The 12,945-nt window shown below is 42.4% G+C and overlaps 1 long non-coding RNA gene across 1 annotated transcript; it reads right to left on the bottom strand.

Moving 5' to 3' along the window:
- Positions 1-608: 608 nt before the first annotated feature.
- On the bottom strand, positions 609-12,163 carry LOC310761734. The gene is made up of 3 exons (XR_014547697.1): positions 11,836-12,163; positions 2,581-2,723; positions 609-826 (listed from the first exon to the last, which is right to left on the bottom strand). It is a non-coding gene; the product is annotated as an uncharacterized lncRNA (long non-coding RNA).
- Positions 12,164-12,945: the final 782 nt, after the last annotated feature.

Below are 12,945 nucleotides of genomic sequence, written 5' to 3'. Positions count from 1 at the left end.
TTTATATCTGCAACAGTTCACTAGTAACCCTTACAATAAATAATGTAGAGAAAATGTTCCAACTCTTTTAGTCTCAAAAGTTGTCTTTCTTTCCCGGTTCCTTCTGTTCAGTGGATTACCCATGTGTTTTGCAGCAGCTATCTGTGGTGTACCACAACAGTACTGATGACTTGTGGGAGATGAAGAAAGGCACTTCTGAACATGCTGTTCATATTTAACTTGCTTCCTTCTGAGATCTTTCTAATGTTCATCTCAATTTTGAAAACATGATGTACTCTTTTTCTCTGGGTCGGCATGCTGCTTTTTGTCTGGCCCAAGAGACCCTAAAGCTGAGATGGGTACAGTGTGTGTGTATGTGTGTTTAAAAAAAAATCCCCTTAAATACAGCACAGTTCACCTGGTACAAGCAACAGACTGCTCAATTGCGAAATGGTTCTAACTGCTATATGTTGCTGTCAGATCAAAGTGAAAGGGGCGAAGGGAGAGGGGAATGAGAGCCTGAAGAAAATTACAGCTGCAAGACAAGCAAATTCAGTCAGATTGTTATAAATTATGGAAAGGTATATGCTGTGCAAGTATGACGCTTCAGACCATCTTGTGGCACAGTATGTATTTGAAACTAAATGAAAACACTCATTAACTTGTGAAGCAAATCAATCAGTTCCCACTTCTGCTTTGACTACAAAAGGAAGGCTCAAAACATTTTCTTTCTTATCTGAACGAGATGATGCAGAGCTGGAGTTGAGAAGCATGGCTGCAGTCCATGAGAAAATGCTCTCGTACAGCATTCCTGGAATGCATTGCGCAATAGGTTTCGCTTCAATATCTCGAGACAAAGAGTAAACAGGTGATTTTATTAATTAGAAGTCACAACAACCAATAGTTTTCTGCTGGAGCACCATCTTCATTAACCATTCTCTGGGGTTCATTTCTAAACCACCATCCACACATTTTATTTATTTACTTAATATGTAAGGAGGCGATCCTAGTCCTGGCTACAGCCTGGTGGCACTGAATGAAGTGCTGGGGTCACCGTTGTATCCACTGACATGCAGAGTGGCTGAGATAGAAAGTAGATGCAAGCAGATGACTGCACCAGCCTGGATTAGGCCTGATGTCATCACCTGATGTCATAAAGGCCAGCTCTGGATCCTGGGCCAATGTACTCCCTTCCCACCATTGTGACGCTTTTGCCTCCACTTTTGGTTGGTGGAAGGGAAAGGTCTGTATCGATGGAGTGATGCTGGAGCACACTGGCACCTACAGGGCAGCCTGAAACCAGTCGTTCTCCCAACCTTCATGCCCCAACATGTCTTCTCTAGCTTTCATGATCCCTGGATGCCTCGTTTTTGTAGTACATGTGGGAGCAGCCAGTGACTCCTTCAGCTTGCTCCTAGCTCAGTCTTGATAGGACCCTCTTGATCTGCCCCACACCTCTGGTTTGTAATGTGAAGTGAGGAAGGTGGCAGTGTTATGTACTGAAGTTTTCACCCTGGGCCAGCAGGGGGATACTGTAGATAGTTTTCACTTGGGTCCACATATGCAAATAAGGAGTTGAAAGTGACATCAGTGATTGGATAGTTACAGAAAGTGGTTACTGTTGCGTTCTAGTGGAGCTCTATATAAGCAGGCTGGCTGAACCCTTCAGTTCAGTTCTGTTCTGGCCTGTGAATAAACAATAGCTGTTTGAAGAATCGCTGTGTCGTCTGATATGTTCACCCACAACTTAACAGCAGTGGTCAGGTTTTTATGAATGAAGCAGCCTTGCCAATGCAGTCTTTTTCATAGCAGATTAATTTCAGATAGACAGATATTCGCATGCATGAAACTGCCAATATTAAAGGGCATGGTTGATGAACCTGAGAGGAGCTGATGATGCAAAAAAGTAGTATTTAGGGGATATTAGGGGTGCATTATAAAGCTAGTGCTTTATATGTTCCTGTTAACACTTGTTACCTGTTTGTCCTTTGACTCTGGGAAATGTTGCACTAGTTTTCCTGCTGCAATACTAGTGCTTCTGTCCTGTTTTCTAATGTCCCTTTCACTCTGTGGCATCTGCCATATTTCTGGGTTTTTGACCTGCATACTGGCATGTTGTGCTAAATTTCATTCACACCAGTTGTCACAGTGAACACTAAACATGCAATATATCCCTTTAGTTTTCTGGAAGTGACCTTTACATCATGTGAAAGCTCAAATATAGCATGGAAATTAACAGTTAGGGAAACATAAGGGAAAGGGCGTAAACTGTTGTGTGAACGCAACCTTTGTCAGCGGCGGACCTAGTATGAAACTAATGAAGCGAAAATTTCAGGGCCCCTAATCCCAGAGGGCCCCCAGAAGTCACTTTATTCTTGCATTTGCCTAATTTTCACCCCCTCCCCACCAAATAACTCAAAAACTATAAGGCATAGGAAGTTTTCATTCAAACCAGTGACTTTGACATGTGAAATAACTCAGGACAGAAATTTAATACAAAATCTGAGATGTAGTAGTTAATTTTAAAAAATAAATAAATTGTGGTGTGATCTGTTGTGGAACAACAATCCCACTGAAGACAATAACAGTGGTTACCCATACCTTGCTGCTCATTGTGGAGAGGCCTCCAAAACTGTGCCCCAAAAATGTAGGTCCGCCCCTGGCCTTGGTTAATGCTTGTCATATGGTTACTCAGTGCCTAGCTCCCTTAATTCCTTCTTCTGTTGCAGAAGTTGTTTCCCCATCTTTTGTAGGAGATGGTAATGGAGTTGCAATAAAAAAAAGCAAGACACTCATTAAATTGTGAAACAAATCAATCAGTTCTAAACTCTGCTTTGACTATGTATAATAAAAGAAACAACATATTTTCACTGGTTAAGAGATAGTTCCTATTCCCCTCTTCCTACACCCTACGCTCACCAGCTTTTGAAAATGAATTCTGGATACTTTATAGAAACAGAAATCCTATCATAAAGCAACAGTTGATTATAGCAATATAACTCGCCCATTGTTCCAGCAGACACATTGCCTGCTTTGGCGACAGACAATGATAGAGGAAATTGGTTCTTTTTACCTGTTGTGCAAATGGAATACTAAATATATGAAATCTGGAAGTGAGTTTAATTGGCATACCTTAGGAATAACAATAGCCAATTGAATACCAGCAGTTGTTTCTGCCTGATGCATCATTGTTACTAATTTCAAAACTTTCTGTACCACCAACCTTTAGATAAATAATAATAATGGCAGTGAATAGCATAAAACCAACGCTAAAATCGCATTCATAAAACAAGTAACAAAATATATAGCATATCAGCGGATCAGTTTAATACATCCAACGTAGCTGGAGCACCTCTTAGGGACAGCCTGGGTGAACAGATGAGTTTTAAGCAGGCACCTAAATATGCTAGGACGCGGGTGGTGCTGTGGGTTAAACCACAGAGCCTAGGACTTGCCGATCAGAAGGTCGGCGGTTTGAATCCCCGCGACAGGGTGAGCTCCCGTTGCTCGGTCCATGCTCCTGCCAACCTAGCAGTTCAAAAGCACGTCAAAGTAAAGTAGATAAATAGGTACCACTCCGGCGGGACGGTAAACGGTGTTTCCGTGTGCTGCTTTGGTTCGCCAGAAGCATGCTGGTCACATGACCCGGAAGCTGTATGCCGGCTCCCTCGGCCAATAAAGTGAAATGAGCGCCGCAACCCCAGAGTCGGCCATGACTGGACCTAATGGTCAGGGGTCCCTTTACCTTTAAATATGCTAGTACAACAAATGGAACCTGATGTTCCTTGGGACCGGGTGGCACCATAATAAAGCCCCTGGTCTTTGTGGATGTATGGTCAACCTCAGAAGCATAGACTCATAGAATTGTAGAGTTGGAAGGGACCACAAGGGTCATAAGGTCCAACCCCTGCAATGCAGGAATTTTTTTTTTTTTGCCCAAAGTGGGGCTCAAACCCATGGCCCTGAGATCAAGAGTCTCCTGCTCTACCAACTGAGCTATCCCAATTCGAGCAGGTCTGCTCAAAGTACAGGTGGGTCAATATGGCACTACTTAAGAGTGTCTCTACCAAGGATCAAAGTACAGTGGTACCTTGGGTTACATACGCTTCAGGTTACTTACGCTTCAGGTTACATAACCTTCAGGTTACACACTCCACTAACCCAGAAATAGTACCTCGGGTTAAGAACTTTGCTTCAGGATGAGAACAGAAATCATGCTCCGGCAGCGTGGCGGCAGCAGGAGGCCCCATTAGCTAAAGTGGTGCTTCAGGTTAAGAACAGTTTCAGGTTAAGAACGGACCTCCAGAACGAATTAAGTACTTAACCCAAGGTACCACTGTAATGGGTACGTAGGTGTTGGTCTTTCATTCTAGAATTTGGTACTATCAGCATCAATGAATTATATATGTATATATTAAGTCATTATGCAAACATTAGGCAATTTATACTTAATTATTTTGAGGGGTTTTTTTGGGGGGGGGGAGTTGTTCCACTGACTGTTTACCAGTATACACTTAATGCACCCACCAATACAACTGTTTGCCTATGAGCTGGCACCAAATTTACTTCTTTCTTCTCAGCATATCTCCACCAGCTTCTGCCCAGCTGTTTACTCATTTCCCATTCTCTTCTGCCTCTATCCCCCCCTGCTTTGTGGGGGCTTTATATGGCACTTCCATATTCATTGCATGTCTTGTGATCCCTTTCTTCTTCGATAGCCAGGGGTTTTCCCTTTTTGTTGTGCTTTTTTAACTTCACTGTTTGCAAATGTTAACCAATGACAAGAAACCTTCCAAAGGTTAGAGACGGTTGGTTCAATTTGGATTAGCACTCACAGAGCCTTGTGATCTTATCTGGAGCGGATCTCTAACATTTGGCTGTAAATACGCGGAGGAAGCCTGCTCTTTTGAGATTTCCAGCTAAATTTTGCAGAATCAACTGCTTCGTGATAAGCTTTATATAATCTTCTTCACTATTAGGTGTTTATCTGAACAAAATCCAGATTTGAAACCTTTTGAGCTTTGCACATTCCCACATTTACCTTCTTCCAGCGCTAATGAGCTTTTGACAACTTAAGCCACCCAGGTCTGGAATGTAAATAATTCGCTGAAGTATTATGTGTTACACATCTTTGATTTGTGAAGTCAAAATTAACTTTGCAGAGAAAGCAGCTTAGCAGCCTGCGTTGATTGCTAAGGGCATTGTCCTTTAATACTTCCCGTGCGATTCGTTTCGCTTTGCAGTAATCTCCTCCTGGATTTTTATTTTTATTTTTATTATCTTTGTTAGCCAAATTACTTTGCCATGACAGAGCTCCATTGAGGACTGGTGCACACAATGTTTTATATGTGGGGTATGCATAATCGAGTGCAAAATGCATTTGCCCCTCATCAAATTTCAAATTTTGCATGATCGTTTTACATAGAATTAGAAAGAAGCCTTTCTCAGTCTCAACTTTCATCTGTTTCAAAAAGGATATACGCCACACTGTATATAGACACCCTTCAAGAGGTGCACTTGTTTTTGTACGACTACTGCTACTAATTTTATTATTTATACCCTGCCCATCTGGCTGGGTTTCCCCAGCCACTCTGGGCGGCTTACAGCATATATAAAAACATAGTAAAATATCAAGCATTAGAAACTTCCCGATACAGGGCTGCCTTCAGATGTCTTCTAAAAGTTGTGTAGTTCTTTATCTCCTTGACATCTGAAGGGAGAGTGTGCCACAGGGAGGGCACCACTACCCTCTGCCTTCATATCTTCATACAGATGGGATGGTAAAGAGATAATTGGCTCAGCAGTCTGTATTCAAACATTTCTCTCTCTTATTACAAATATTATTACCAAATGCAAAGTAACTGGAAACTCTTACAGCCTCTGGAAATCTGTAGTCTTGTCTGTGCTAGTTCTATAGATAAACAGAGAATACTGGGATTACGGAACTTGTATTGAAATCTAGTCTTAGGATCTCCTAAGCTTGAAAGGACACAATGAGCTCCCTTCCCCATCTTATCATCATCATTATCTTTCATTTATTACTGTATTTTTCGCTCTATAAGACACACCAGACCACAAGATGCACATAGTTTTTGGAGGAGGAAAACAAGAAAAAAAATATTCTGGATCTCAGAAGCCAGAACAGCAAGAAGGATCGCTGCGCAGCAAAAGCAGCGATCCCTCTTGCTGTTCTGGCTTCTGGGATAGCTGCGCAGCCTGCATTCCCTCCATAAGACGCACACACATTTCCCCTTACTTTTTAGGAGGGAAAAAGTGAGTCTTATAGAGCAAAAAATACAGTAATCACTTTCTAAACCACCATCTCTAGGCATTTTACATATAAGATAACTAAAAACAGACAGAAACAACAGACACATTTAATCAACATCGAAACCCTAATAAGTAAACATTTGTGGCAGAACCCATTTTTTCCAGCTAGAAAAGCCAGTTGGAAAAAAATGTATTCAATTGTTTCTGAAAATGCAGGTAAGTGTGTGCCTGTTGTTGTTATAACACCTGGGAGCAGGTCACTGGGCACAGAAAGACTATTTTGCAAGTTTTTAGGGAAGATAAAGTCAATTCTGTGAGTATGGATTATGATGCAAAGAGAGATGGGGAAAGCGGGGAGGAAGCAAAAGAAGTCACCTGTCTACTTTTGGTTTAACACAATGTGTCGGGCAAATATAAAGATAAGAATATTCTGACCAGCTACTACCCAAGTAAATAAATAAATTTAAACACTTCAATGCAAAAATGCATTAAAATGTACATTGAGATGGCTAGTCAACAAACTTGTGTTACAGACAGGGATTTATACCAAAAAGCCAGACACATTCCAACCATTCAGGTTTTCCTCAGAGGTTCCTTAACAACTAAAACAATTTGTCATAGTAAATCTGGCCTCTTAGCTAGTATGCCTGAAAGTTGTGGTGAGGCAACCACTCGTGGTGATCGGATTGCAGTGAAATGTTAACAATCAGGCTGATGTAAAAGGAGTAATATTATACATAGAATTCTTATAGTGAGAGCGCCCAGTCACATATAGTTTGGGGCACCTTCCAAAATTGTGCTTTCAAACATCAGCCGCTGGCTACACCCACATGAAATTAGGCAGCCCCTGCAATACAGATGGTTTAGCTCTACATCCAAACTGGGCAACAGTGGGCACTTAACCGCACCAGTGATGGGCCTTCCTCATGGAAAACCTGTTCCCATACTCACTGACAGCCATCCTCACAAGAAGAGAGAGCAAAGAAGATGTCACAAAGGATGCACACTTCACCACGGTTTATTTTTGTTCATCCAAAGGATTTCAATGAGAAAGAGAGCTTTCAATTATTTAGTTTGGTGCTCTTTTGATTGCCTAGTTTTGGAAAGCTTGCATGTTTGATGATGGAGGTAGAATGAGAGAGGCAGGCAGGCTCTAATAGCAGCATTTGCTCCTGCACTGTGGTGTGTGTGTGTGTGTGTGTGTGTGTGTGTGTGTGTGTGTGTAGAAGACTTTTTCAGCTTTAAACCAAACACTGATTATAAAACCATGACAGGGAAGCATTGTGTTAAACGGGTGAAACTGTCACTGTTTCTATTTCTGCTGGCAACAGAGGCTGGGTGTCTCCTCAGAAACTTGTGTTCTCCTCGTGTGTCCAGCAACTAAGCTGTTTTTGTTGGGGGGGGGGGTGTTTGTGTGTGTGGAATGAGAGGATAGCATCAGTCAACAGTATCTGTGGTATTTTAAGAAAAATAAGATCAGCACCTTCCTACATTATTTCTAGTCCTCCGCCCCACCATATGCATGGTCCTGCTCTTTATAGCATCCTCAAAATAATTTGCTGCAGCCTACTGAACATGTTTTTTTTCCCTTTGAGAGCAGGAATGGCTTCTCATACATTAGGGCTGCAATGTTTCCTCCGTGACTAGGCTAGAATCGTCCATTTACAAACCTTTAAAGTGACTACAGAAAGCACCACTAATTAATTGGATGGCATATTTCTCCACCCATACACACCCACCCACCCAGTGGTACCTCAGGATACAAACTTAATTAGTTCCAGAGGTCCGTTCTTAACCCAAAACCATTCTTAACCTGAGGTATCACTTTAGCTAATGGGGCCTCCTGCTGCCGCCGTACTGCTGGCACACGATTTCTGCTCGCACCCTGAGGTAAAGTTCTTAATCTGAGGTACTACTTCTGGGTTAGTGGAATCTGTAACCCAAAGTGTTTGTAACCCGAGGTGTTTGTAACCCGAAGTACCACTGTATATATATAATGCAATGCTACACTAAAAACTGACAGGTGCCATCCTCCAAAAAAGGCATTTACCTTCACACACAAGGAAATGCCTCTTCTTAAAATGGTGGCTGCTAAAACTCATGGACTTATTACCTGAAAACAATCAAAGTGTGCACTATTCTTTATTCACATGCAAATCTATGTAGATTTAATAGATCAACCAGATAGCTAAAAATTAGATTTCTCTAATTTCTTTTTGGCTGATAGTCCTACTATATCTCCAGCTGTCTATTGAAGAGGAAGAGGCATAGTCAATAGCAGAGAACATGCTTCCAGGTTCAATCCCCGGGTGGGCTGGGAAATTCCCATTCAATATAAGTCACGTCTGCCTGTCTGTCTATTTGCACTGAACCTGTAAGTACTACATCATTCAGCACCATAAGCTGCATTTCACCCTTTTGTTCCCATTATTTTGTTTAATAATAATTCCTTCATTGCTCACAGCAGCTTCCCCAACCTGCTGCCCTCCAGATGTATTAATGACAACTCCCATTTTACTGAACCATTTGGCTCACGCTCTCTGATGTACTTATTTTATTTAACATACTTACAAATTGCTTGTAATCATTGATCTCTAAGCAATCTAAAGGGGGGGGGAGACGGAATAACATTCATTGTAGACAAAATAACCAGAGTATTAAGAATGACCAAGTAAAAATTAAAATTCCTAAATGGCTTGCTGAAATAAAAACGCCTTCAACACAAGCTGAAATCCATACAGTTTCTGTGTCTGCCTCATCTCCACTGGGAAGGTTTTCTATAATGCTGAGACTCCTGTGCTGAATGCACAATTCTGCGTTTAGAGAGATTTGATTTCTGGGGATCAGGTTGGGGAAAGCTGGTTTTATCAGGTAGCATGAAACAGGCATAATTATCCAAGGTGACTTCCCTTCAGCAGAACACTTGGCCGAAATACAGTTTCACCTTGAAACACTGAAAATGATTGAGAATTAATGCACAATAATCTGCAAAGAAATAAAGCCAGATGCACAGAGGCTGAACAGTCAGGAAACCTGGCTATCACTGGGCACGGCAGGAGTCTGACAGAGGAAGAAAGATTATCCATGCCAAATGCCTGGCTCATATACATTTATTTATCACTTGATGATTTGCATCATCATTGTGTGGCTTGCATGTATGAATGCGGTAACACAGATCAAACACCCCACAGAACCTTTATGTGGTCCAAAGGGCTGCTTTTCAACAGAGTTGGTTAGGTTACAGAGCTGTGACTCAGAAAGTGTCAAGTAATTCACTGATGACAAATCAATATATGGAAATTCACAAGTGACCTACCTATAGGTCTCAATCCAAACACAAAAGGACATGATGGATATGAAGTTTCTCATTTTATTTATTTTTCTCATTCTAGTCTAGAGTCTTATCTAATATGGCTCCTTTATGTCCACCCAGACAAAAACAATTTTTGCAGTCTGTAAAGTGCCTCTTTTGTCAGTAATTGTTCTCTTCTCCAAGTGTCTCAGCTACATTCTTTGACCCCATGAGCCTTGCGATCAAAACTTATTTTCTACCAATCTTTCCATTCAGTTCTCCTTGCATTTTCCACATGCTTTCCCCCCACTATAAAAAGTTCAACTCCCAACTTGATTTTGTCATCATCTCTATGGGATCTATCCAGCCTCATATAACCAACATGCTTAAGTCTAATTAATGCATGAAGGGGTTAAGACCATAGAGTAAGCAGTCCTGTTAGGCTTAGCTAGTTCATGCCCAAACTCTTTGTTCTCTCTTTTTCCACTATGTGAACCCAACGAGCAAGGATGTCTAAGCTGGATGCTCCAAACTTTGACCATGTGGCTTTAACAAGCCATCTTTGTGTTTCTATACAAATAATTTAGTTGAAACTAAGTTGTACTGCTTGCCTTTTCTTGCTGATGTACGAACAAGCACATGAATCTAACCTTTGAAGAGTTTGTAAGTAACTCATTTTTAATTTAATTTTAATTTACCAAATGTACGGTCTCTTTCTATGCTAAGTGGGTGAGCTTTGGAAATGACTTAGAAGGGGATATTGTAAAAGGGTCTTTATTTCCACACTTTACTTTGCTACATATTTTGTGATTTTAAATCTCTGCTGGGGCTCTCTCACCAAAGAGTACTTGCCCTGAACCTGGATCTAGACAGCCAGGAATTCTCCTTTTATTTTTTACCCAAATTACCAAAAGCCAACAATATCCAGACTTTTAAAGTTACTGATGATTATACTAAATGCACTGAAACAGTGTACCAATGTAAAACACATCTTATTTTCTATGTGTAGCATCTACAGTGGTAGATTGAAGTATATAGGAAGCCTACACCAAACCTTTTGCTGGGACCACTCATTTGGACAGTTTAGAAGAATTTGGGCCCACCCACTCATTAGGCAAGGTGAGCCCCTCGCCTCAGACAGCAGACTGGGAGTGGTGTATATCAGAGTTCCCAGTCTGCCTGGTGCTGCATCTACCTGACTGCACAGCAAACTGTGAGTTGCCACCATTTGCTTGCTGCTGTTGGCCATGCTCCAAAATGGATGACTGCACACCCATTTGGGCCATTTTCCGGAGTACCACCACTTCTCCTTTCCAGCAGCAGCAGCAAAGAGATGGTGCTTCTAAAGCGCTCTCTGGAACGTTGCTCTTACACCTTGATCTGAGGAAGGGTCTTTCTCTAGAGCAAGACATTCTGGACAAGGTGCCCCCAAGAGTACATGTTTAAAGTTTTGTAGTTTTGCCACCCCTGCAAAGAGCTTGTGGCAAAGGTATTCTCCAGTGTCACCACACATGCAATGCCTCTCCTTAGAGAGACATAGTAAAGGTAAAGGGTAGAGGGACCCCTGACCATTAGGTCCAGTCGTGGCTGACTCTGAGGTTGCGGCGCTCATCTCGCTTTATTGGCCGAGGGAGCTGCGTACAGCTTCCGGGTCACGTGGCCAGCATGACTAAGCCGCTTCTGGCAAACCAGAGCAGCGCACGGAAATACCGTTTACCTTCCCTCCAGAGTGGTACCTATTTATCTACTTGCACTTTGACGAGCTTTTGAACTGCTAGGTTGGCAGGAGCAGGGACCGAGCAACGGGAGCTCACCCCGTCGCGGGGATTCGAACCGCTGACCTTCTGATTGGCAAGTCCTAGGCTCTGTGGTTTAACCCACAGCGCCACCTGCGTCCCATTAGAGAGACATAGTGTGGTGCAAAACAGGCCAGAACAGTTTACGACTGCAGCTGCCAATATTAATACTGCCTCATAAATAAAACACACTAAAATCTCAAAAGAGGAGGTCAGTGGAGGAGAAGGGCAAGGTAGAAGAAGGCAGCAAGGCCATTTGCTTCAGGAGACGCAAGGTTTTGCACTAGTCTTAACCAGAATGCTGTTGGAAACAGAATAACTTGCCCTCTAATTTATAATAGAGCAGCAGCTTTTCTCATTTTTGCCTCTGTTCTTTTACCACCATCAAATTTTAAAATCTAAGTTCCTTGAGGAAGGGACCTTGTTTGAGTTATCCTTTAAGCTGGGACATGCCATGTGCATTGTCAGTGCAGTATATATAAATTAATAACCACCAACCATAAATTATTATTGTAAGGCACCAAGCACTCCAGCAAGGGACTCTAGCAGCAAGACCAGGTATGTTACTGGCTGCATCACCATGGCAACTTGCAGAATCCGAGAGCTTCCGGCCTGGTCTGTATAATGCTCACTCCACTGCAGGTAGTTAGAGGGTGGAATTGCAGCGCCCAACTCAGGTCAGGTGATACAAGGGACCAATAGGATTCCACCTAGCCCTATAAAGCTCCTAACTCTGGTCTGGCTCCTCACACTGAGCCATGTCATCAGGCATAAAGTAAGCTGCACTTAGGACTATCTGCTGTTTTTGCCAGCTTTGTTGCCACATCATTGGAACAGGAGGCACTGGGTAGTTTTCCAGTGGCATTGTCGTAGAAACAGATAATTTACTGTTACAGTAGTTCCTCAGGTTAAGTACTTAATTCGTTCCGGAGGTCCGTACTTAACCTGAAACTGTTCTTAACCTGAAGCACCACTTTAGCTAATGGGGCCTCCTCCTCCTGCTGCGCCACCGGAGCACGATTTCTGTTCTCATCCTGAAGCAAAGTTCTTAACCTGAAGCACTATTTCTGGGTCAGCGGAGTCTGTAACCTGAAGCGTATGTAACCTGAGTATTTTAAAATATTCACAAGTTGCCCTTCAGTTTACAAAACTCAGTTTATCAAAATTGCAACCTTCAGTTTACAAAACATTTCTCATACAAATGATAAGAAAAATCAAATATGATAAAATCAGTGGGACAATTGAGCACCCAAACTAGCAGTATGGGGGTGGGGGGTCAATTAAAAGCAGCTTTGATGAAATGCTTGAACATTGGGGCAAATGAAAAAGTCTGGAAACTTCTGGTGGAAGTTAAGCCTTCCTGGTGAGAGCATTCCATGTGTGAGAAGCTGGGACCACAGCTCAGTGGCAGAGCATGTACTACAGTCATACCCCGGGTTGAATGTGCTTTGGGATGAGCGCGTTCGAGTTGTGCTCTGCGGCAACCCAGAATTAACGGAGCGCGTTACTTCTGGGTTTCGCCCCTTGAGCACGCACAGATGCTCAAAATGACATCCCGCATATGTGCAGAAGTGCCGAAACGTGACCCGTGCAGATGCGCGGACACGG

The sequence above is a fragment of the Podarcis filfolensis genome, assembly GCF_964270895.1.
Source record: "Podarcis filfolensis genome assembly, chromosome: 4".
In the NCBI taxonomy this organism is placed as follows: domain Eukaryota; kingdom Metazoa; phylum Chordata; class Lepidosauria; order Squamata; family Lacertidae; genus Podarcis; species Podarcis filfolensis.
This window is presented reverse-complemented; position numbering and strand designations above follow the sequence as displayed.